Raw genomic sequence first — 25,863 nt, forward strand, 5'->3', positions numbered from 1 at the left:
GCTCAGCCACGCTGTCCGCAACTACAGCGAAGCACGCGTAAGTGCTCGGGGAGTGGATTGCGAGGCTCCTGGACGCACGCTATACCAGCCAGACAGTCGTTCGTCGAGTGGGCTGCTGCAATGGCGTTCCATCTCTGCGCAGTCATGTGGGCACGCGATGCATTAAGCAGAGCTCCTTGGGAGTATATGCACACACACACACACCGCGGTGTGCAGGATCACGTTGCACGCCGGGTCTCTAAAACCTAGCAGACCGGAACAAAACGGTCGAGGGCTTAATGAGGACCGCACGTGAGTCAGTCAAGAGGGGCTTGGGTATGTACACTTTGAAGATGATTGTAGGCAGTCCCTGGAGCGTAGCTAAGAAAATGAAGAAAAAAACTGTAATGAGCGACGTGCCTTGATTAATACTGCGCTTCCTTACCGTCGTTTACGAGCTTGAAATTTCCCTTCGAACTTGTCTTCTTGGTAGCTTGGCATAGATTAAAAACAAGTTTTGGCATGCCCTTACCCGTCTGCAAAAACACGTTCTTGATTTCGTGCTCCTCTACAGTGGCGTGCATTTAAGAGGGAGAGAGATTTTAATGAGTACAGGAGAGTTGTGCATTTCGGGCTTCGCTTTGCGTCAAGTAAGCATTGATGGAACCGCTAAAACGAAAGCAGCAGCATTACTCGCGTCTTAAAACACTTCATAACGAACATGCGGTTAATGCGTATTTTCGAAAGGCAGACGTGCAGGAAGAAAAGGTGGTAAAGTCAGTAACCAAATTCACCAAAGAAGGCAGCCACTGTTATCTTTTTTAGATCGAAGTGCGTGTCGCTAGTATAATTTTGCGTTATCTATTTTTTCCCTTCTTTATTTTGCTTTAAAGCAAGCCACCTCTTGAAATTTGGAGTCTTTGCTGCAAATACAGGCGAAGCAGAAAGGCAGGAAGGGACATGGGATGGTCGGAGGGGGGGGGGGGGGGGGGAGGCATTGGCAGGGGCTTCAATGTTACAAATCAATTTCCTCACGAGGCGCCCGCGTTTCCAGCTTGGACGCCTAAATCTCGAAACCGGTGATTGATGGAGCTACTGCTTTCAAGGCATGGTACAACCCCTCCTCCCCTTCTTCCTTTGTCCTCCTCCACCCAATCCTTTCTTCTTTATCTTTAGCGAGTAGAAGCAAGCCCCGCATGATCGCCGGGAGAAAAGCTCGTCAAAGTAAATAGGATCGTGCCCGGAGCTTAGTCAATTCCCGGTGGTGCGACCGCCGTGCCGGGGTTTATAGAAAGGCCCGCCGCTCTCGAAGAAATCTTAATAGTAGACACGTTCCATCCACGGCCGGTGCATGGCTTGAACGAAACGCAGGGGCAAGCGGATCTTACAGCAGCGGAGGTCTCTCGAGTGACGGCGGAGGAGCAGCAGCTTAAAAGTTTGGCCGCCCCTCTAATCGGGATCAATAATGCTACAGCTGTATAGCCGAGTCTCCTTTCAGTTCGCGGACCTTTCTCGGCCTTTTGCGCCATCCATCGCCTCGCTCCTTTTCGGCCGCCTACGCGCCGCTGAGACGACGCACAAAGGATCTCAGTGCGACGCCGAGCGAAGCTTTGACGTGCCACAATAGAAGGAGGTCCCTAAATGGGGTCTGGAAAGAAGCGCGTGCGGATCTACGGTTGAGAAGCTCACTACGCGAATGACCTGAAGGGACAGCTGCAGCCAACGGACTGGAAATAAGAGTGCGGGGCATGGTGAATACACAGACGTTATTTCCACGGTTCAGTTCAAGGTTACTCGTTTACGTTCCTATTTAAACACGCTAGATATATCTAAATGTGTGCTGTAAATTACAGGTGCTGGCAGAAACTTTCGAAATAGCCCTGCCACGAGCATGAGGAATTAATTCCCATCCCTCTGTCCGACCATTACAGTGCACCCGTGAATGCCAGCAACGAAAATGGTTTTTGTGGCGTCCGTTTTTCAAAAACAACCTCTGTGGCCATCTGTACATCAGCATGCGTTTTAAACACGTAGTAATGCCGTAATTATTTAACACGCACACACAGTTCATTCCAAACAAGCGTTCCTGGACAGCGATTCGGTCTACCTACCCCTACAGGAAGTACAGAGATGCATATAGAGGTAGTGGATAGGTAGTATGCACTTCTATACAGGAAGTATAGAGGTACATATACAGGAAGTAACGTCTTAAATAATATAATGCGCACACATGGTTCCAAAGCACCAGAGAGAGACGGTGATTGACACCGTTGTACTAACACCTGTAGGAAGTTTAGAGGTGAATATACTATAGCCCATCAAGTCAAGTTCTTCAAGGTACATCTAATAGCACCAAGACAGAACTACTCTTTTGCATTCTCATCGTAAATGCAGTGCTAATTAACCAAGGACATGATGTAAAGGAACCGCACATGGGATAAGCGCTTTGTACACACGTCAATGCATTCAGTACGTGGAAAGTCGTCCACAACCGAGCCCACCCACTTTATTACTCTGAGCCAATCCGTTCTTTGATTCAGAGTCGTGTGAATGGGTGTTTGTAGGCGCGCATACTACGAGTCCTATGCGGCGCCATGCGCTGCCCTAATGAGCGCTGCCGGGTATTCAGGCACAGTTCATTACTGTGAGACCACGCGAAACACGCGAACTTGTAACGACGCTGTTTTCAACTTGTTGCAGGTTACTGTCATCGGAGTTCAAGCAGTGGTCAAAGCAGGTCTCATTAGTAGAGACGAAGCTGTCACATGGATTCTGACGTAATGAGGACTGCATTCTTCGATGGCCGGGCTTGATAGCGTAATGATAAAGCGGGGTCGCGGAAATGGGCGGAAAGGAATTGAGGAGAACTTTCGAAATCATCCCGACTGCGTTGAAAGGGGAATGAGGACCGTGTTTGTCGAACTGTGGTCTAATGTTCCGCTTCATTTAATCACTATGCCTATGTGATGGCGACAGAGAACGCGCTAGTGGCGCTGGATTCGTATAAACACTGCGCTCTCGTGTTGTCGATGCCTTTTAATGGATAAGCCCTTTTCATGTTTTCATGTATTGGCTCAGCACGAAGTCTCTTCGACAACCATCATCATGCGTGTCTGACGTACAGCGACCACCGATGCTACCAGAGCCCAACGAAGAGTTGTGGCACATATAATACTGAGGAAACAACACACCATCAGATCAAAGCGATTCTAGAGGCCCCGATACACAGACGGTGTCTTGAAAATAGATACACATTTAGCAGTCGTACATACTCTCCGTATTTTCCTTTGTTCCTCCTAGCCCCCGCCGCGGTGGCTCAGTGACTTCAGCGTTCGGCTGCTCATTCCAAGGTCGCGGGTTCGATACCGAGCGCGGCGGCCACATTTTGGTGGAGGCGAAATATAAAAAATGACTGTATGCTGTGCGACGTAAACGCAAGGTTAAGAACTCGAGGTGGTTGAAAGTAATCCGGAGCCCTCCTCTACGGCGTGCCTTATAGCCCATGTGCCGCTTCGGGACGCTAAGCGAAACAATTTAATGTTTATTTTTTTTATTGTGTGGTAAATGCATAACCTCCGTGAATTTTCGCTTAAATTCGCACATGACGATTAGGGGCGAGGTGAGCCCTCGGCATGGCTTGCGTTGGGTTGTGTGCTCCTAGGTTCGTGTATTGGTCGTCATCATCATTACTGTCCCTTATGGACCCTTAGGGTATTACTAAGAGGGAGGGAAAGCTTAGCTTAGCTTAGATGGAAAGTGGCTTAGCTCGCCTATGCCAGGATATACGTAGCGAAAGCATGCCACACAGCTGGCGAAGCGAGCAGAGGCACGCGCAACGACGAGGCAAGCGGTGTGACGTCACGCCAAACGGCGGCGGCTCCGCGGCGAGGCGCGTGGTGTGACGTCATGCCAGATGGCGCGGCGAGCTCGCGGTGTCCGCCAGCTGCGGTGGTTGCTAGGCAACGGCTCAAGGTCAGTCTCTGTGCCTCCTCATCGCCACAGCGAAATCGCAAGGTTGTGGCCAGTATAGCTTTCGCTACAAAAGCAGAAGTATAATGTGATCACATAGCAATAAAAAGAATTCGAACATAAATTATGACTATCGCAAAAGGGCGAAGAGAACGTATTTAATTACACTATGTACGTTGGAACACCAAGCTGCCTTCAGTGGTTTGTCGCACCACCCACGTAGTGTCGTCCTCAGGAATGACAGACTGTCGCGTGTACTACATCAGTGTATCGGGCCTCGGTCTCTGCGTATGCATCCGTTACATATCTTCTCGGCACGACTGCGCACCGCCTCAGAACTTCCGTTTCTTACTTACCCTCTCACCGTCTCCACCCTCATACGCACTTCTTTTTTTTTTTCAGGGACACGTCATCATAAGAAACATCTTTCCGGTCGTCTTCAGGAGCATCACAGGAGCATCGCGATTGTAAGTGTACAAGATCTAAAGAAACGAAAGATTGTAAGGCGCTGACAACTGTATCCGAAAAGTGAGCGACGGAAGTGTTTTCATCAAGACGAGAGGCCAGAAAGCACTGCCGCACAGATGCACTGTTTTCATTAGCCAACACTTGGGAGTTTTTTTTTTTTTTCACACCAAGGAGCAAGGCTGTGCTGAATAGCATAATTTTAGGGGCAATATACAGAATACTTGCTTGCAGCTACCTTCGGAAGTGAAAATATTTTCCATGGTATGGCATGACTGTCAAACGTCTCATAATAAATAGTCCCGGCATCCCCTATGTAACTGCTTTTCCTTCGTCACCTTCACAGCAGCCATACAATGCTTTATGGTTTGTTTCCCACACGCGAATAGAAAAACTACGGGGACTCTTAAGTCATCTTAACAGCGAAATGCGACAACACTAGATTTCACAATTGCCGCAGCTTCTGTTGCAACTGCTGTGTGTGCGTGCGTGCGTCAGTTTTTTTTGCAGCTGTTAAACCATCAACCACCATATTAAGCCCGCTAGCTGCAGTAGGAGGTATCTGCTATGCTGCGACCTGTTGACATTTCCACATCATCATCATCATCATCATCATCATCATCATCATCAGCCTGACTACGCCGACTGCAGGGCAAAGGCCTGTCCCATGCCTCTCCAATTAACCCTGTCCTTCGCCAGCCACGGCCACCATATTCCCGCAAATTTCTTAATCTCATCCGCCCACCTAATTTTCTGCCGCCCCCTGCTACGTTTGCCTTATCTTGGAATCCACTCCGTTACCCTTAAGGACCAGCGGTTATCTTGCCTTCGCATTACATGCCCTGCCCAAGCCCACTTCTTCCTCTTGATTTCAACTAGGATATCATTAACGCGCGTTTGTTCTCTCACCCACTCCGCCCGCTTCCGATCTCTTAACGTTACACCTATCATTTTTCTTTCCATAGCTCGCTGTGTTGTCCTTAACTTAAGTTGAACCCTCTTTGTTAGCCTCCACATTTCTGCCCCATAGGTGAGTACCGGTAAGATACACCTGTTGTATACTTTTCTCTTCAGGGATATTGGTAAGCTACCATTCATGATCTGAGAGAACCTGCCATATGCGCTTCACCGCATTCTTATTCTTCTAGTTATTTCCCTCTCATGATCCGGATCTGCGGTCACTACCTGCCCTAAGTAGACATATTCTCTTACTACTTCCAGCACCTCGCTACCAATTGCGAACTGCTGTTCCCTTGCTAGGCTGTTGAACTTTACTTTGGTTTTCTGCATGCTAATTCTTAGCCCCACCGTTCTGCTCTGCCTGTCTAACTGATTGATCATGCTTTGCAGTTCTTGTCATGAGTGGCTTAGCAAGGCAATGTCTTCAGCGAATCGCAAATTACTCAGGTATTCTCCATTAACTCTTATCCCATTCCAGTCCCCGGAATACCTCCTGTAAGCAGGCAGTGAAGAGCATTGGCGAGATCGTATCTCCCTGCCTGACACCCTTTCGTATTGGAATTTTATGGCTGACTTTACGGAGAACTATAGTAGCTGTGCAATCGTTATAAATATCTTCCAATATTTTCATATAACACTCTTCAACACCCTGATTCCGCAATGCCTGCATTACAGCTGAGGTTTCCACTGAGTCAAATGCTTTCTCGTAATCAATGAAGGCTATATATAGGGGTTGGTTATATTCTGCGCATTTCTCTATCACCTGGTTGATAGTGTGAATGTTGTCTATTGTCAAGTATCGTTTACGAAAGCCTGCCTGATCATTTGGTTGACCAAAGTCCAAGGTTGTCTTGATCCTATTAGCGATTACCTTAGTAAATACCTTGTAGGCAACGGACAATAAGCTGATCTCTCTGTAATTCTCCAAGTCCTTGACGTCTCCTTTCTTATGAATTAAGATAACGTTAGCGTTCTTCCAAGCTTCTGGTACTCTCGAGGTCACAAGGCATTGCGTATACAGGGTGGCTAGTTTTTGTAGCACAATCTCTCCTCCGTCCTTCAACAAATCTGTTGTTACCTGATCCTCACCAGCTGCTTTCCCTCTTTGCATTGCTCCTAAGGCTTTCTTTACTTCCTCCTTCGTTACTGGCGGGATGTCCCATTGCTGTGCTCGAATGCCTCCCTCAGTAACTTGATGATTACATTCGCTACTGTATAGATTTGTGTAAACTCTTCGGCTAATTCAACTATCTTATCCATATTGCTGATGACATTGCCCTGTTTTTCTTTTAGCGCATACATCTGGTTTTTACGAGTGCCTATGCCCAGTTTTCTCCTCACTGATTTTAGGCTACCTCCGTTCCTTAGAGCATGCTGGATTTTCTCCATGTTAAACTTTCTTATGTCGGCTACCTTGCGCTTATTTATTAACTTCGATAGCTCTGCTAGTTCTATCCTGTCTGTGGAGTAAGACGTCCTCATGCTTTGGCGTTTCTTAATCAGATCTCTAGTCACCTGAGATAGCTTGCTGGTATCCGGTCGAACCATCCTACCACCTACTTCTGCGGCGCACTCTGTAACGATAGCTGTGAGATTATCATTCATTGTTTCAACACTACGGTCGTCTTCTTCAGTTAAAGCGGAAAATCTGTTCTTCAGCGACATTCTGAATTCCTCTACCTTCCCTCTTAATGCTAACTCGTTAATAGCCTTTCGATTCACCAGTTTCCTCTGTTCCCTCTTCAAATCCAAGCTAATACGAGACCTTACCATTCTGTGGTCGCTACAACGGACCTTACCGAGGACCTCCACATCCTCTACGATGCCAGGTTGAGCACACAGTATGAAGTCTATTTCATTTTTAGTCACACCATTGGGGCTCTTCCACGTCCACTTCCTGTTTGCTCATTTGCGGAAGAAGGTATTCATAATCCGTAAATTATTTCTATCTGCGAACTCTGCTAATAACTCGCCCCTACTGTTCCTAGAACCTATGCCATAGTCACCCACCGCCTTGTCTCCAGCCTGCTTTTTACCTACCTTTGCATTAAAGTCTCCCATCAGTACAGTGTACTGTGATTTTACTGTGCACATACCACACATTTATTTTTGTAATTTTTTGAGTTCTGATTTTGAGGACACGTCACAAGGGGACGTGACCTCTCTGTAATTCAGCGAATTTCGTGAGACCCGATGTCGGTGGGGTTTTGGTATGACAACTCTAATGATATCGCATTATTAATTTTTTTTTAAATTGGAGAAAGAAAGCTTCAACTAAAAATACCTGCGATGTCGCTTGATTTGATTGGTGAATGACTTTTTTGAAGCAACATTTTAGTTCCACTTACGCATTTCTTTTGCATTTGGTGGGGCGGGTTGTAAATCAAGAAGGGTACGGAGAAGTCCCTCCAGTTTCTTTATCGGCTCTCGAATAAAATTAGGTTTGCTGAACCCGGTCGCTTCCATATACAGTGGACACAATTGGAGCGCGTCACTGTCACCCAGAAAAAATGATCCTGTCCTGTCAAGCGAGGCTTTACACGGTAACGACAGTGCCAACGCCGCACACTTCGCCGGACGCTGGCGCTAATGCGTGTTCTGATGCTGACGCAACAAAAGAGGCAGACATTCGAAACAAGTAGGAGTCTAGATCGCGCCCTTTAGATTTGTCGAAAAGACCCAACGAAGCAAGCTGTAGCAATGTGAAGATGATCCTAATCCGGTGCTAAGAACTCACATTAGGCTCGTGGCGTCCCCCATCACGCCTGGACGCGCGTAGCGCTGTCCGATGTTGCGCTTCCAGGCCGACCCCGAGACACCTATCCGACAGCCTCTTAACACGGCAGAGAAAATATTAGGCGGCTTCGGCCGGGACAGCATCCTTCAAGCAAACGAGAAAAGAAAAAAAAAAAAGCGGAGGGCGAGACGTACACAACACAACAGACAACAATCAGCGATATACGAAAAACGACGCGTCCCGCAAGGCTACCAAGGCAGACACATGAAGGCGGCCGGCAGCGCCAGATATCGAGGAGCAACGTTTATCAACTGCGGTGTGTAGCGGATTTGGCTTTTCCCTAGCGCCAACTCCATTCGGATCAGCTGCACGGCTTCTCCGCACGAGAAGAAGGCAGCAGGTGTCTCCTCCTCCACCCGGTTGCCGCTTCTTCCTAACATCCGTCGACGCTGATTTATGGCACGGCCTTCTTTCTTTCTTTTTCTTCCCTTTTCGCTCTTTCCTTTTCCTTATTTCTCTTCCCTGGGAAACTGCTGAGGTACGTCGAAGCGAAGAAGGAAACATAAAGAGAAGACCTCGAAGACGGCCACTCGAAGATCGAAGAGCCGATGAAGGATTGGCACGGTTAGCCACAATACCGGAGGCGTGAAGAACCCCCCCCCTCCCCCTCTTTCTCTTCTACCCTTCTTCTCGCCAGTGCTCTCGTCTTTTCTCGCACCGGTGACGAGTGTGGCCACCGATGGAGACAAACCTTGAAAGGGAAAGCGGGGTAAACCGTGTAGATGAGGCGTGATGGTCGCGTGCTGTTGGCTGGGTGTGACGGCGATGAGTGCTATGAATGTTTCATGAAGCAAAGGGTGTATGTGCCGGTGGTGATCATGGCGAAAATGGACAGACCAGAGAGACACAGGGCCGTCTGATATTGCAGGGAAGGCTTTTTTTTTTTTGGCTGACATACGTGTTCATCCATATGTGAACGTATTAAGTATACCAAACTCCAATGCAGCATCGAAGGCACAATGACACTGAAAGCCATGAAACAAGAAAAAAGAATACAAGACGGCGCCAAGGCAAACAAACCCGCTAGCAGTATGAGCAAGAAATAGCGTTATGGCAGGCTGCGTGCAAACATTTTGTCCTACCCCGGAGGGACGGAGACACCACGGCACACTAAAACGGAGTCCTAGCAAATCATGTGAGCTCAATAACACAAGAGGCTTTGGTCAATTTGCGCATTTAAAAAAACTCAAATCCAAAATTATGCTTTCTAGACACAGCGACAATTAGAGCTAGACAATTAGATGCGGTGAATTATGGAGCCATTTGCATGCAAACGACATCTCAAAAGCACAAAAGAAATGCCAACCAAATCAAATCACACTTCATTTTGTTTCGAAATTCAATAGACAGGGCGTTGGGTCGTCACAGGGTTCTATCGGATAAACCATGGGCTTGTTGTGGGCGATTCCTCTACTTAAAAAAAAGTTTTTCACCAGTGAGACTTCCGCCGACTATTTTCTTCCTAACCATGCCTAGTTTGAAGCTCGCCTACGTCCAGAAAGGGAATTCTATGTTTTGTGCTGGCATCCATTGGCTTCAAATTTAGGGGAAATTAGCTCTGCGTACAGCTATCAGGCTCGGAAGAAACCGGATACTCGGAACGCTGCTTGGATCACAAAAAATAAAGGTCCATGTGGCAATTTTCCCGAATCGAACCGTACGCCACTGCTCATGATACGAGGCAAGACTTTCATAAGGTTATGTTCCCCTATTTGACAGCGGAGGTGTCACCCGTCTGTTCAGGTTCACTCCATAGTTTCCAAACAAATTCGTGTTAAAAGTTTTCCTCGACCGAAACATAATAATGCGAATTTATTTTCGGTTTCATCGTTACAACCTAGGCAGTTTTTCAATTTCGAGCTGCCGAAAGTTATGTTCATAATCTGGAGACGCCGAATGTACACCGATGACACGTGAGCCATGTTGCGCAAGCCGCAAGAAAAAAATGAAGCCCTTCAAGAAAGAATCGCTGATGTATGCGCCCCGAGAACAGTACCTTGCACCTCTAAGCGGATCATGGTACCAGCGCTGGTGGTGAGGCGAGTGTATGTAGGAACCGCCAGCTTTGTAAATCACTGCTCTGCCGAGGATAATTGGGCGTAAACCGACACGCTAGCATCGCATTCTTTCAGCGGCCCTCGTTTGTGCAGAACCGTCACCTTCGATTAGATGCGATAATTTTTGCGTAGGAAGCATAGCTTATAAAGAGTAATCCAAAGGCGATGAAGTGGCGCAGGCGTTCACTTAGTGTAACTCTTAGTTTAAAAGTTGCTGTAATATATAGCCGCAAAAATTCGCTGCATCACCACTATGAACACGTGTTCTACGCACTATGTGCTGATCGACCCTCCGCTGTGGCTCAGTGGCTCTGGCATTCGGCTGCTGATCGCAAGGTCACGGGAATCCCGGCCGCGGCGGCCGCATTTCGACGGAGGCGAAGTACCGAGGCGGTTTAAATCAATCCGGAGCACTCCAATACGGCGTCCCTCATTGCCTACGCGTCGCTTGAAGACTTTAAATACAATTTGAACGAAAACATATTCGACGGAAGTTTTGTATGGTTGGGTTTGAAATAGAAAACAAGAAAAATAGTTACACCAATCAATACCTACTAGCAGCCCAACGCTTCAAGACCAACTCGGTGCCTTCTTCAGGACGACTCTGAAAGAAAAGGACGAGGTCCCGAAACGGGAACTGCTAGTAAACACTGGTTTGTGTCAGCATTCCTCAACTTTTACACTATACAGGAAGTTTCCCTAACAATGTTATCAACCTCTAAAAATGGGCATTTTGAAATTTAGGAGTGCTGCCTCCTGAATAGCATTACCAGCGATGGTGTGCATCAGATTATAGCGAATAACTGTCAACTGGCAGGTTGCTTAACTAATAATGAATACTAAATTGTTTAATCATTACTAATTAAGCTCCTCGTTTAATAGTAGGTTGGTAGGCAACCGTAAGCAATATCGATATCAATTTTTAGATTTTATAAAATGCCATTCTTTGCAGCCGCTGTAGCGCAAAGAATTCTGGGGCAGCACACGGTTGTAAGCAAAACTGCACGCTAGCACTCCTTCTGACAGCGCAGTTTTAATTTGCCTCCCGTGCGGCCCCGAAATTCCTTGCGAGGCTGCAGCGACGATATTGGAATTCTAGGAAGCCTAAAACTTGATACGGATATTAGTTACGGTGGGCTACGAACCCCTCAACAAATAGAGAGCCCAATTGTAAGGGTTAAATAGTTGATTATTTAATATTACCTAACCAATCTGTTAGATAAGACGTTGTACCTGTATTCTGATGCACGCCGCCGCTGACAATGGTATGCTGAAGAAAGCGCTCTCCGAACTCAGAAATTCTATTTTTCAAAATTGCTACCACTCTTAGGTGAGAAAGAGATGCACATTTTAACGATTACAGGAGAGGCGTGCCTAGTAGTTAACCTTGCATGCTACTCCAGATGAGGGTGAAGGAAGTGGGCGAAAAAGATTGAAAAGAAAAGGAAAGAAAAGGGAAAGATGGAACCGAAATCAAGCAGACGCATTAGACGCCCACCAACAAACACACTGGACTTTCAAAAGATGTCTATCAAACCTGTGAAACGCGCCGCCGCGGTGGCTCAGCGGTTATGGTGCTCGGCTGCTGACCCAAAAGACGCGGGTTCGATCCCGGCCGCGGCGGCTGGAATTTCTTTGGAGGAGAAATTCTAGAGGCCCGTGTACTGTGCGATGTCAGTGCACGTTAAAGAACCCCAGGTGGTCGAAATTTCCGGAGCCCTCCACTACGGCGTCTCTCATAGCCTCAGTCGCTTTGGGACGTTAAACCCCATAAACCAAACCTGTGAAACGCCCTGCATACTGCATGAGCATCTGCTAAACAATTCAATGAAAGATGTTGATCACTTAAACCTGTTGCTGAAGCCTAGAATGACTTTTTTATGTCATTCTCTTTTTTTGGTTTTGGTGGGACTCTTTGTTAAACAGTTAGAAGGCTGATCAAGATTTTTTTTTCTTTGCGAACCAACGTCGTCAAGCAAAATGGCCCTTTCCCTGATTTAATCACTGCAGACTACAGTAATTGCCGCTCAGAAAATCTGGCGCACGTTTTGTGACAGCGAAGTGTTCAGGGTGGATGTTAGGGCGAGTTGGTTTCTCATGATTAAAAAACTGTAGCGCTCGAGGCAAGGACACAACGAAGACGACAACAGATGCGCTAACTTTCAACCACCAGATTGAAAGTTAGCGCATGTGTTGTCGTCTTCGTTGTGTCCTTGTCTCGAGCGCTACAGTTTTTTCATCAGTGAAGTGTTGTCTTTATTAGTAACGAAATGGAGACTTGAGCGCAAGACAAAAACTGGAGCAGTTAAAATGACAAACGAAGGCGCCGTGACAAATGAATTTCTATTGTTTTAAACAATCTTCGAACGCGTGCATGGCACTTGTGTGTGCGATGACAGATGAAACTGTACCCAAACGGGCGAGTTGGTGGTACATATTGAAGGCCAACAGCGCAACGACGCAGGCAAAGTAGAAGAAAACACAGGACAAGCGCTGACTCACAACTGAAATTTATTCAAGGAAAGCAGTACAATTTTATTGAAAAAGTGGCCAACTTATCAGCTAGTACAGAGCCAAAACCCATGTTTCTACGTGGCATCGAGGTATGCAACCTCACTGTCATATAATGAAACAGATGGCTTACTGACGCATAACCTTGTTTTTTTCCTGATGTGATATGCATCCATAATCTCACGTGTTAATCGGGACGGGTGTTTGTAGAGGATATCACAGTAAGGCAGTGAAGGAAAACAAGATTGGCAGTCTCGAACATGGTCAACTAGATTATTAGATTTGTTAGCTTCCAGATTATTTGCATGCTCTTTCAAACGTGTGTTGATGCAACGCCCCGTCTGCCCGATATATATTTGTCCGCATGACATTGGGATATTGTATAGTACCTCTTCTGCGCATGGCACATACATTGTTTCGTGCTTAACCCCACAAGTTGTTTCAGATTCTTTTCGTTGCTCAGCTTTTTTTCCAAAACAGCACAAACCCTTTTAAGTTTCTTGGGTGCGGAAAAAACAACCCCTACGCCATACCTTTTTGCCACATTTTTAAGATTGTGACAGGCGATGTACTTACATAAGGGAGAATGGCAAACTTTTTTTCTTTCCTTCTCTTTTCCCGGACTAGGCACTAAATACGGATTCTTAAGCTTTTTGGCTACCTTGTTACAGCCCAATAACATAACACCATCCGGGTATACAGCTTCTTTCAACCTTTTAACTTGTTCATTGAAGCTATTGGTTGCCATATGGATACAAGATTTTGATAATGAGGACAAACGGAGTGCATTAAGCGTCCTCTAGTGAGAAGGACTCGGAACGTTCATGAACATTCACTTACTCCCCTTTTCGCCAAAACTAACAGTTTTAAATACAGTTTTTTTCCCTAGAACAGTGCAAGATTGGAATTCGTTACCGGAATATGTTTTTTTCTCGCAAAATTTTTCTGATGCGTTAAATCGTCTACTTACCTGCATTTAAGAAACTGGGACTCATCAAACGTCGTCTATATCTTGCCAACCCCGAGACAAAGCTTCGCGCGTATACTACACTCATAAGGTCAGCTTTAGAATACGCATCTTTAATATGGAGTCCAAGTAGCGTTTCATTAATTAACCGTCTTGAGTCTGTGCAAAATAAAGCTGTCAGGTTCATCCTTTCTTCATACTCACCGTATGAAAGTGTGTCATTATTGAAGCAAACTATCAGTATTCCCGACCTTATCACTCGACGCAAGTTCTCTCGTTTATCGTTTTTTCATTCCTTGTACTACGATGGCTCCCCGTTCACAGCTGATCGCATCGCCCCTGCCCATCATGTTTCATCCCGGTCTGATCATTCCCACAAAGTGCAACCCATCTTCGCACGAACACTGAAATATCAAACATCACCCTTACTATTATCTATGGCAGAGTGGAACTCGTTACCGGCTGACATAGTTTCTGAAACTGAGTTATCACATTTCCAAACAAAACTTTCATCGCACCTTGGCCTTCAAAATTCACAGTGATATTTTCAGTATTGTCGAAGCATTGTCTTATACGCTCAACCTATGTATCTTTCAGCGACTGCAGTGATGTGTACTTGCAATTTGTATATAGTTATTCTTTGTATTTGTTAACTACTGTGTGCCAATAATCTGTATTGTGTTGTTTTCATGCCCTCCCCCCCCTATGTAATGCCCACTTGGGCCTTTAGGGTATTTAAATAAATAAAATAAATAAATAATATTGCTTATATGTATGTTTTGTATCCGTGTGCTGCTAATATTGTATAAGTTTATTCTTTTGGTTTTATTCTTTTGGTACCCGTGCGCTGCTAACATTGTATAAGTTTATTCTTTTGGTTTTATTCTTTTGGTATCTGTGTGCTTCTAATATTGAATAATTTTATTCTTTTAGTTATGTAACAATGTAAGTTCACTCCTGCTTGGGCCAAGCAGTGGCCTGCAGTATTATGAAATAAATAAATGAAATAAATAAAAGAGATGAGACAACAATTCCTGTTTTAACTGTTTTGGAATGATGCGATTTATAATTTAACAGCGGTTTTCCCATCCTTCGACAATATTCCCAACAGACCTGTCCCGTCTCCACCTTCAAACTCAGATCTAAAAATTGTAGCTTGCTACCGACCGTGACCTCAGTGGTGAACTCTAGACCTAAAGCATTTTCTTTAAATACTTTTAGTACATCAGTCATGCGCCTAGAAAAGTTAGTTTTTTCTACAAAGATTAAAAAGTCATTGACGTAACGAAAGATTCGTGACGCCATTCCAGACAGATTTTCCTGGATGCCACGATCAACAAAGGACAAAAAAATATCGCTAATCGCTGGTGCCACTCTAGATCCAATGCAAACAGCCGCTTTTTGGGTATACAGTTTACCGTCCCATTCAACGAACATTGGCTTGTCCTGTGTTTTCTTCTACTTTGTCTGCGTCGTTGCGCTGTTGGCCTTCAAGATTAAACTGGCCGAAGCAATTAACCGCACAAAGATATGTCCGCCCGAAGGAACAATGGAAGCGATACCGACGTCATTTAAACTTGGAATAAAAGCTAACAGGAACCCGCTGTATATAAAGCTACGCAGCGGAACGCCGTATTGACCGACAATAAATCAATACCGCTCAAAAAGTAAACCGACGTTTTAATCGCATCGCTGTAGCGCCATACATTGTTGGCGAAATTGCTTTCCGCCCACCGATGTGCAATCAAGGCAATATTTTTTTCTAGAGAGTATTATATTTTCCGTCGAGAGTGCACTGAACCAAATTCGAACGAAAGATGATTCGAAAAGGGTAAATAAAATAAATGCCACCAGAAAAAAATTGGCAGTGCCTTAGCTCTAGTTAAGCCTGCATATACAAACGAAAATCTGCAGTTATGCTTTGTTTGACGTCATGGTTGTCGCAGTTCGCGCACAATGCACTAGGAGCACCACGATAACGATGCAGGCAAGCGCGTTATTAGCCCTCCTTCCGTATGCGCAGCAATTGCGGTAAACACGCGGCTGCAACAAAAGGGCAAACGGCAGCGAGCGCGCAGTAGCCAACTCCCTCGCTACCACTTCTGCGTCTTTTTTTCCTTCTTCCATGGCGAATGTCTGCGCCTCTTCTACGATCGCCGCCGCAGCTCACGCGTTCTCGCAAAGCCTTGTGAAAGAACCTTCTCCTCTTGCGACGGCGGCGGCGACCGCGTGGCACCGGCGAAGGGTAAAACGGTGGCGAGAAGGAGAAGTGGCGACGTAGCGCGCGACGTAGCCCGGAGCCTCTTGTGTGGCCGCCGCCGCCGCTCACGCGTTCTCGCAACGCCTTGCGAAAGAACCTTCTCCTCCTGGGACGGCGGCGGCGACCGCGCGGCAGCGGCGAGGGGTAAACCGGTGGCGAGGAGAAGTGGCGACGTAGCGCGCGCCACGGCGGCGCCGAGGGGTGGCTCACACGAAGCGCTGTGTTAACGTGCCCAGTGAAGCTATTCGCTTCAAAATAACAATGCAGATTTCAAGACACAGCTGGATACATAATATAACTGCTTCTATTTATATCGGCGGTTAGAACTCAAGAAAGCAGCCGCAAATGCCTTTTAAAGAGGCTCTCCAGTCAATGGAATGTAGCGATTGTCTTGACATTTTTCTTCATACCTTTGCACCTGCCAGCGTATCATTGCAGGTGGCTGGCAGGATCATGGGAATTAATCGCGAACTCATGACAATCAATCGGTGGCATTGGCTTCAGGGTCTTGTTTGAGGGGAATTTGCCGCTGAATTTTTGAGTTGCATCCGGCTAAAGCTGGGTGTAACGCCAAAGCTTAGAAACTATAGCGATAAAAAATCTGTGGTACCAGTGAGACGAAGACAGCGTACTCTTGCAGTCACATGGGATATGTACTAGCTCGTAGAACCTCTAGCAAACCTTCTGTAGCATTACTGCTGTCTCGCAGAAAATTTCCGCGCATTAAAACCATAGAGCCTGTGCCACTTCCTTTCTCCTTTCCGCCCTTCCCAAAGTGTCCACACTTGGGAAGAATACAAGGGGGATATCACGTGGTCAGGGTGGTCCTCACCCCGGTGTCAGGAAGTTCCTTTGGCTTCCGACTACGATACTGAGCTCCCTTTTTACGAAAGCGTGCTTCGCAACCACGCAAAAACTGTTCACTAATGCTACTGCAGTGTGCGGACAATGATATGATAAAACTCGGTACAAATTTACATTTTCATGAAGAAACTTGGTATTGTATCCATACCCACCTTTGCTGTGCCTTGTGTTGGCTAACTAACGTGGTGCCGCTTACAGGACGCCAACTGCTTCAACTAGAAATAAGAATACTTTCAGGCTCATTCTGAATCCTCGCCTATTAAAAATTTATACACGCCGATATGGGAGGCGAAAGCCTCGGAATCCTGTATTTATTTCGCACAATGTAGAAGCTCGCGAGAAGCTATATACGCACAAATACACTGGGGACGACGCTGTCACACGTTAGAAGGGCCCCTGTAACGTCGGACGAATCCCGTATGCTCCGCATCATGGTGTTAGCGTTTCATGGCGGCATGAAATATAGAGCGCGTACTGTTGGTCGATACGTCTGCGCGCGGAAACATTCAGAAGCGAAGGTAAGCCAACGAAGGATCCACTAGTAAGCGGTATCGAGAAAAAGGTAATACTTGCTTGAATCGATTTACAGAGTACCTATCACGTAGCAAAACCAAGAAAAGGACGTTTTGGTGTGATACTCGCTGCTAACAGCCATATCGGCCTGGCAAGCAAAGCGAACTATCATTCGAGCTGCACATTTTGGAGCCTGCAGTGTGACCAGCACCCATCTGTATTCATGAGACGAAATTCCGCAACTTTCGTTGAGATCTAGACGCTGTCAGTTTCTCTTTAGGAGGCTGCCGATAAACCTGAGGGAAATACTGTTCAGTTTTGGGTTTATGTTTTGTATGTTCTTACGAATAGTGAAGTACTTATCGCACGCGCAGCATGTAACTAGCCCCTAAGTCGGCTATTTAGTTCAGCTTTTCAAAGCCACGTGGTGACGTTCTTATCATTGAGTTCGTGCGGAAATACTGCAATTGGCTGTTTGATGGAAAGCGGTTGGCGGCATGTAGGCATGTGTATCACTGCGTGGCAGGAATATTTTAGAACAGCAGTAGTCTAAGTAAGTTAGTTACGAACCTTTATGGAAGTTAGTTGTGCATATTAGTTATATACAAAGAAAAAAACCGTATGTATGGAATTTTTTAAAGGGCTAGCTGCTAACACAAATGTTCCCGGCCTAAACGCAATTGTAGTAGTCTTGTCACGCGCGCGATCCCGTGACGACCCCGCACACATAGCTCGCACCACGCGCTAACTTTGTCATCATCAGGTTGGACGCGGGGTAGGAAAAGACACCGCCAAAGGTCTTGAAACATCTCTCATGCAAACATCCTGCAATGACTAGATGACGCGGCATACTGCAAGCCTACACAGTAGTAGCAGCCGCAATTACAATACAACCGCCAGCGGCGGCGTGAAACATCACTCGCGTTGCGGCGGGGCCATAGATGCAGACAAAGGTGAGCGTCGTGCTCTGAATGCTACACTACGCGGGAGTCCAGAGTCGAAAATGTGCTGAGGTAAAACAAAGGACGGGCTTCCTCGGAACGCGGCCTCCAAACGCGATGCAGGACGAGACGCTAAAAGGAGTGCCAACACATATTTCGCACCATGAAGCACTTTTTGTAACCCTACCAAAACAGAAACACAATTGTCACACACTGGTGCGTGGCAGCAGCATTCAAACCAAATGGAACAATTCGAAAAGTACGAGGTGTGCACACCTAGCCGACTGTATTAGTGCGGGTGAAATCGCCAGCAATTTTGTTTATGAAGAGAATCAAAATCACTTTCGAAAATTCCTGGTGAGCACCTTCCCCGAAAGCCTTCAAAGTATTGCTGGGGCCTTTTTAAGCTCACTGGAGTTAGAAATATTTACGTGGCAACAGTACTAATCAAAACTAAGATGGTGCCGGGGTTACTTGTGTTGTATCATAAGTTAGGAACGTAAATGGTCGTGACCGAATAATTTGTAGCCAAAATGTTAGGCTATGTCTGCTGTTATCTACGAAGACCTCAGCGTCCCAGATGCTTGCCCCGTTTCTGTAGTGCAAGATACCACGAGAGCGGGCAAGTGGAGATTTATTCCGTTCTAATAGCAGTTTCTCGAAGACCTTAAATGAGGCCAGTTCAATCAGAAAAATCAGCAACGTGGTATCGTGCCGGTACCTTATGCGTTTTTCCCCAAACTGTACGCATTATTGATGTGCCTGACGTGATTCTCAGAAGTAATATTTTCTAATTCACATGTCTACACAAAAATGGGATGGCGAGGGGGTGGAAACGGAGGAGAGACTGTAGAGAGACATCAGAGGAAAAAGAAAAACAAGAATAAAACCCGAGATATGTCGGGCAGCTAAAATCACTTTCAACTAGACTACAGCATTAGTTCCTCTCTCATTCCCACGTTGAGCTCCTCACTACGCCTCCTCATAATAAGTGAGGAAGCAACGTTTCTTTACTCACAGCCATCAGCGCCAGCTTCCCCTACCGGAGCGAACAATATCGCTTCCTGTCGATATCCAGGGCTGCCTTCTTGGGGTACGCTTCTTATGAGCTCGCAGCTACATCGGCACTACTCCACTGTTGGAATCGCGTCGGTTGACAAGATGGCCTGCCCAAGACCAACAGCCCAATGTTTTGTTTTCTTTGCCTTCTGGGAACTGACATCAGAACGACGTCGGAAAAAGCTCTGCAAGAGTTCGGATTGAGATCTGCTTGGCGCCGCCTATGAGAATTTGATATTTAGAAAGGACAGGGGCGCCGTCATAACAAGCATCAACACTACACGCACGCAAGCATGCTAGCTCACCGTTCCCCGTTCGAATGACGCAGGCCACAGTGCGGCGCGCGGTGTTGCAGATAGAAAGCCCGCAAGGGATGTCTAAAGATAGAGCTTGCCCTAAACGCCACTCCCCGTAGAAGGCCATTCGTCCGGGCTTTTGTGCGCAGGTGTGGGGAGACTGGATTGCGGCCATTAGTTAAGAACACCAAACCACCGGTCGATAGTCACCATAAACGTCGACGAAGCCAGACACCGTGATCCATGGGCTTAGCACGAAAATCAGAGAAGGGAACTTTTAAGACCACCTGTCCTGGAAATATAGGGGCGACTAAGCCCGACCGTCATTTTCGCCAGGTGCGGACCCTTGGCCGGGAGAAGGAGCCCGAGCCAGTAACCAGAGCGCCAATACGGACCACTCCGTGAGGACCAACCCCAGTTGGTGGATAAAAGAACCAAGGAACAGGAAGAAGAAATCAGACAGACCGGTGGAAGGAGGACGTTGCGAAAAAAAAAAAAGGAAAGCGCCAGTATTAAAGTCACTACGGATAGATGAAAGGTCGCTTTTGCGGCTCTCTGTTTTACTAGCTTTTTCTCGGCTAACCTGAATCTGCCTCACTTTTCCTCGTCCTTTTTCTTGCCCGAATAGTTGACCCCTTTTAAAAGGAATTTTATTCGTTGTTAGGAATTTACGAGCGTTTGAATTTATGCTATGACCATTAGGAGTCCTGTAGTTACTGCGGTGAATATAAGCGATGAAATTTGAACAGAATTGTGCTCATTCTGCCTTAAAAGGAAACGGAAAAGGAAAAGGAAAAGGAAAAAAGCGTAGGTTTTCTAACGCAATTCGAAATTTCCTTTCTCCTCCTTTTTGTCAGGAAGGTGTAAGCTGGAAAGAAACTATCAAAATTTAAATATGTCTAATAAGTTTTAAACAAAGAGAAGGATGCCATATAGAAAATTTCATTTGAATATTTTACTATTTTCAGAGGCTCGCACACATTAACGAAGCGAAAGATGAAGCATTCTATGTCAAATTACTATTTCTTCAGTCTTTACCTTCTGAGGAATTTTTCGCCACTCGTTTAAAAGCCTCGTTTTGTGGCACACATGCATTAAGAGATTAATCACTTCGGCGTATACTTCTCTTTATTTAACGAATCCGTATATTCACTAGAACCGCAGTTCATTGCGACTCCAACGGCTATATAATCGTCTCTAGTTATGATTGTAACAATGATGTATTTCCAAAATCACAAAGCTGACTTTTTTTTATGGTAGGAATCGGTGTTGTGGAAAACAAAAAGCGCACAAGATTACTTCGTTTCAATACCGATCCTGCTCCGTGCAAGGGAAGGATACTCTGCTCGCTTAGTGCAAGAATGAAGTGCAAGGATACCCTCAAAGCATGAGGCGTTTTCTACCGATCATACTTAGTAAAAAGCTAATGTAATGACAAAAAAGCGCTTAGGATGGTTAGCAATGTGTAACGCGAGATTCAGCGACAGCCGTTAAAGTATTTTCACTTCCCGGTATATAGAAGCAAAAAATTTGAGAGCAATATGCAGATATGTATAGTTACAGGCGCTCTTTTTAGATTTTCAACAGGTACTTGTTTTTCGATTAACGCCCTTAATTCTCCAATTCGCCGCTCCAGGCTCCCGGCGCCACAGTCGCCCAGCCTCTCCCCGGGTTGGCGCGTTACGCAGAAGCCGCCGCAGATGGACCGTGCCACATTACTCAGCTTTCGCACTCTCCCTCTTTCTTCCACCATAGCAACCCTCCGGATGGTTTTCACGGCAGCGACGCTCTGGTTAGGACTACTACTACTACTACTACTACTGCTACTACTACTACTACTACTGCCACTGCTACTACTACCAACTTACCACTACCACCACTACCACCACTACTACTACTACTACTACTACTACTACTACTACTACTACTACTAAGAAGTCGGATATATGGGATATATCCGGTAATATCGAACCCGTATATTTAGAACATTGGCTATACCGAACGCACCAATTTTCCCTTCGAAAATACCGCTTAAAAGTACAGGGCAGTCCCGTTGCACATCGAACTCTTATTTCATTTGTAATTCGATGTATGGAACGACGCGTCACGCCCCTACAAGTGAAGACTCTCTTAAAGGGTAACCGCACCACTTTTTAAGAATCTCGCGATATTGAAGGATTCAAATCTATATAGGCTGGAGGTAAAGCATGTCAATTGTTCTTGCACTAGCATTAAAAATAGTGACGAAATCGACGATTGAACTTTGCGCTTCTTCTCAATTCCCCAAAGAAGTGCCGAGAAGTTTAGTGTGACGTCATCGAAGGTATGATTTCAAATTTCAAGCCCACGTGGAACGCTTGGTTTGGGATGGGATTGTCTTAAGTTTCTCGACTGAGTTATCACCGTCACAGCCATTTAGTTTATGCTGAAAATAAAGCGATTCGATTCTCCCCCATAGCTGAGTTGTTGAGACACCGGCTAATTCACACGTATAACCTAAGATATATAACCTGAAGCAAAGTAAAGCGCAGTTAATTTGAAACCAGTCTACCAGTGCACGACAACTGCAAGTACTGTGCAGAGTGAAAATTTTCAGGCCTTTTCGCACTATAAAAGGTAATTACGCTTGGTGCAGCAGACTAACCCTCCCCGACTGCACTGCAGCGTGGCCCATTCTTGCAACAAGCACGCATGAATCAGAGATCTCGCGAGACGAAAAATGCCAAGCCACTGCTTGCAACTGTTGTCGGGGAGGCTGAGATAAAAAGAAACAACAAATGACGACGACGACTCATTCCTTCCTGTTCTGTTCAGTCGTTGCGTCCTCCGAGCAACCCGGAGAGAAAAAGAGAGAGAGAAAACGAGGAAGAACTTTAATGAGAGCTCGACATGTCATCCCAACTGAAAGCTTAGCTTAGAGTTATTTCAACTTCTAGGCTTACTGCAGTGCAGCTTTCGTGCTTTGTCGCTTCTACCGTAGCAGTGGCCTTAATGATGTCTCGTTCGCCCTTCTGTTCTGATGCCCGACTGCGCTGTGAGAGGCAGAAAAAAAAACAATAAAGAAATAGCTTTGCCTAAAGTTTCGAAACAATTGTCGTATATTAAAAGCCAACGCAGACTTCTCGTACAGTGTATGGAAGCGACAAAAACAGAATGCATGCTCATGCCAGAAGAGAAAGAAAATCAGTAGAAGAACGGTGAAGTCGCGTGGATCCATGCTGCAAAGAGTTTGTTTCTGTCCATGGAGGTTAACTGTGAAAAGATAAAAGAAAATTAGATGTTGCTCAGGTGGTTGTTTTTTGAAATGAAAAAGGCCTGATACCTTCTTTTTTTCTCACATATGCCTGCCGCGTAGCAGGCATTTGCTACGCAACGTATTTTAATTTCAAGTCTAACTCATAGTAAAAATTCTGTGGACAGCATTGGGAGGAGCAGAGCAGCGCGCAGCCTATGCGCCTTCATTTATTGAAATTTTATATTCATCAAATGTTTTGGTGATTGCTATAACTTCCAGGATAATCTTGAACGCCACTTTTCATTCATGCGTGCTACCACGGTTACACGAGTTTGTTATGCCTTGCGACGGTGGTAAGGTGTCGGTGGACTTAGTTTGTATTAATTATGCTGGCGATTTTTTTTCCTTCTTGTGACAGTTGAAGACCCCCCGAAGGCCCGTGCCTCCCAAAAACATCAAAAGTGACCTCGCTACCTCTGGCACGGCCGCTCAATGGAGAGCCCAAGTGCGCCTCCATTGAGAGGCCGTGCCTCTGGTATCAGGCCCAAACTTTTTACGATATAAACAAACCAATCGTCATGGCGAGGATAAGTGTGAGTAGAACCAGCAACTGCCGGAGGGTATAGTTCGCTGTCCGATGTGCTGTCCCTTTTACTTCTTACTTATGAGCGTCACTGAGTGCGGACAGTGCAGCAATAAAAAAAAAAAAACATGGAGAGAGTGAAGTCCTTCTCTCGTTAATGCCCAGCGACTGAAAGTGGCCGTAGGCACTGTCCCGTTATTTCCTCAGACCCCCTTTCATCTTGGCGTCATGCACACTGCTTCCAAAGACTTCGATTACTTGCTTATATTTTCTTCTTTTTTCCCTTCCTGACAGCACGCGGGTAAAGATGTAACAAGCAGCCATTATCGTCACCGTTCTCCAGCCAAAACAATATATGCATGCATAAGAATCGGTAAGCTTGGAAAACGTGAAGCGCTGAACAAAACAGGCGGGTAATAAACCACACACCTAGAACTAAGGCTTAGAGCAGCGAAGAAATGCTAAGAATGCAGGATTAACCGAATGTCATAATTTTTGGGGGAGAATGAAGTAAATATTGACAGAGTGATGTCCAACGACCGGCGAATGCGACACCTTTGCGGAGTTTCGCGACCGACAGGATAGGTAGTAGTGACATAGAGAGAGAAAGGCGACAAAAATTTAAATAAAACAAAGGTGCTAGGTGAAAACTATTACAACCCATCGAAAAATGATTTGACAAAGCGTTACGCCAAAGGCAAAGGTACACAGTACTCTAGTCACTACAGAAGAGAATAAGTTTGGGGATGTTGGTGGTAAATTTATATATATATATATATATATATATATATATATATATATATATATATATATATATATATATATATATATATATATATATATATATATAAGGGATATCACAATATTCAAGGCAACTGATTTAAAATATAATAAGTTGGGGAAGTCACATTGAAAAACTTAACAGATTTACTGAACGTCTCGACCAAGGGCTGGTCTTTTGCAAGATATATATATATATATAAGATAAAGCCACCAGAAATTGAAAAATATGTTTTTCAATTTCTGGTGACTTTATCTTATATTAATCAATGAGATGCCAAGAAATAATTTTTGATGTATATATATTCGCACGCACACACACTGCCGATCTAGCAATGAAGCCCCAGTTGAAAGTTGGCGCTTGTGTGCGTCTTCTTGTTTCTCCAGCCCTCTTTAGTGAGCTATTATTTCTCTAAGTATCTTTGCACTAAATGTAAGCATGTTGGTAAGCCACGAGCAAGTTAGCAAAAAGGTCGAAGTCGTTGTTTATGGTTTAGGGTTTATGGGCGTTTAACGTCCGAAAGCGACTCAAGCTATAAGGGACGCCGTAGTGAAGGGCTCTGGAAATTTCGACTCCCTGGGGTTCTGTATACCCCTAGATGTTTGCAAAACTTCAGACTTCCTATATATGGCTGTATTGTGTCAACTTGACACAATTCCTTGGATGAAGGCTCGTGGTCGTTCCGAGGCGTTAAACATCTGCTGATCAAGTCTTCGGTTGCGCTCGCATATTCTGTCTGTTTTACGTTGAGAGCCGTTAGTGGGAGCCCACCCTGGGTCGTCGTGCAAAGCAGCCCATCGTAGTTAGAGTTGTAGTTGTCGTAGAATAAATCCACAAGCCAAGGCAAGCCAAGCCCCGAAGCAGGCGAAGACTAAGAGGAATAAGAAGGGACGGAATTCGAAGAACAAGGAAAAAGAAAAAAAAAACTAGAAAGAATAGAGAGGATAAGAAAAGAAAGAAGGAGAAGAAGCAGAGAAAAAATAAGAGCAAGAGAAAGACAGAAAGAAGGAAAGAAGAAGGAGGAGAGAAAAGATGGCTCTTTTAAGTAAGCCCTAGGCTAATTACGCCAGCAAATGTTTTGCTAAGTATCCCTCATTAAGGTTTGGTTTGGTTTGGTTTATGGGGCTTAACGTCCCAAAGCGACTAAGCCTATGAGAGACGCCGTAGTGAAGGGCTCCGGAAATTTCGACCACCTGGGGTTCTTTAATGTGCACTGACATCGCACAGTACACGGGCCTGTAGAATTTCTCCTCCAAAGAAATTCAACCGCCGCGGCCGGGATCGAACCCGCGTCTTTCGTGTCAGCAGCCGAGCACCATAACCACTGAGCCACCGCGGTGGCTGCATGCAGCGTTATATTCGCAATTGGAAGAAATGCGTCTATTTATCTATTCCAAGCTAGGCGGAGCACCAGCGGTGAGTATCAGCATGCGCTCGAAGAAATTAAGTGTTGGCATGGAGCGAAATGAATATCGAAAGCGAAAAACACATCCCTTAGGCGAGGGCTAATCACAGATCTTAGGCGAGGGCCAATCACTAACCGCTCTCAAGAAAGAAAAAGCTAAAGCGAGTGGCAGCTTTAGCTGCCACCAGCTTGCTGTAAAATCTAATAAGGCAGACCATATT

General features: G+C 45.6%; 1 protein-coding gene across 5 annotated transcripts in view; it reads right to left on the reverse strand.

The window, feature by feature from the left end:
• The window catches only part of LOC149340733 (dopamine D2-like receptor), a 564,508-nt gene that overhangs the window by 309,621 nt on the left and 229,024 nt on the right, over nucleotides 1-25,863 (reverse strand). Inside the window, exon 1 of one of the 5 annotated variants that reach the window (XM_089549572.1) lies at nucleotides 22,581-22,719. The exons of 3 other annotated variants lie outside the window; for them this stretch is intronic. The gene's annotated coding sequence lies outside the window, so the exon portion shown is untranslated. Of the gene's footprint in view, nucleotides 1-16,981; nucleotides 17,002-22,580; nucleotides 22,720-25,863 lie in introns of those variants that run through there. One more of the 5 variants, XM_089549574.1, reaches the window with a different exon arrangement.

The sequence above is a fragment of the Amblyomma mixtum genome, chromosome 6 (assembly GCF_055824585.1).
Source record: "Amblyomma mixtum isolate Tamu chromosome 6, ASM5582458v1, whole genome shotgun sequence".
In the NCBI taxonomy this organism is placed as follows: domain Eukaryota; kingdom Metazoa; phylum Arthropoda; class Arachnida; order Ixodida; family Ixodidae; genus Amblyomma; species Amblyomma mixtum.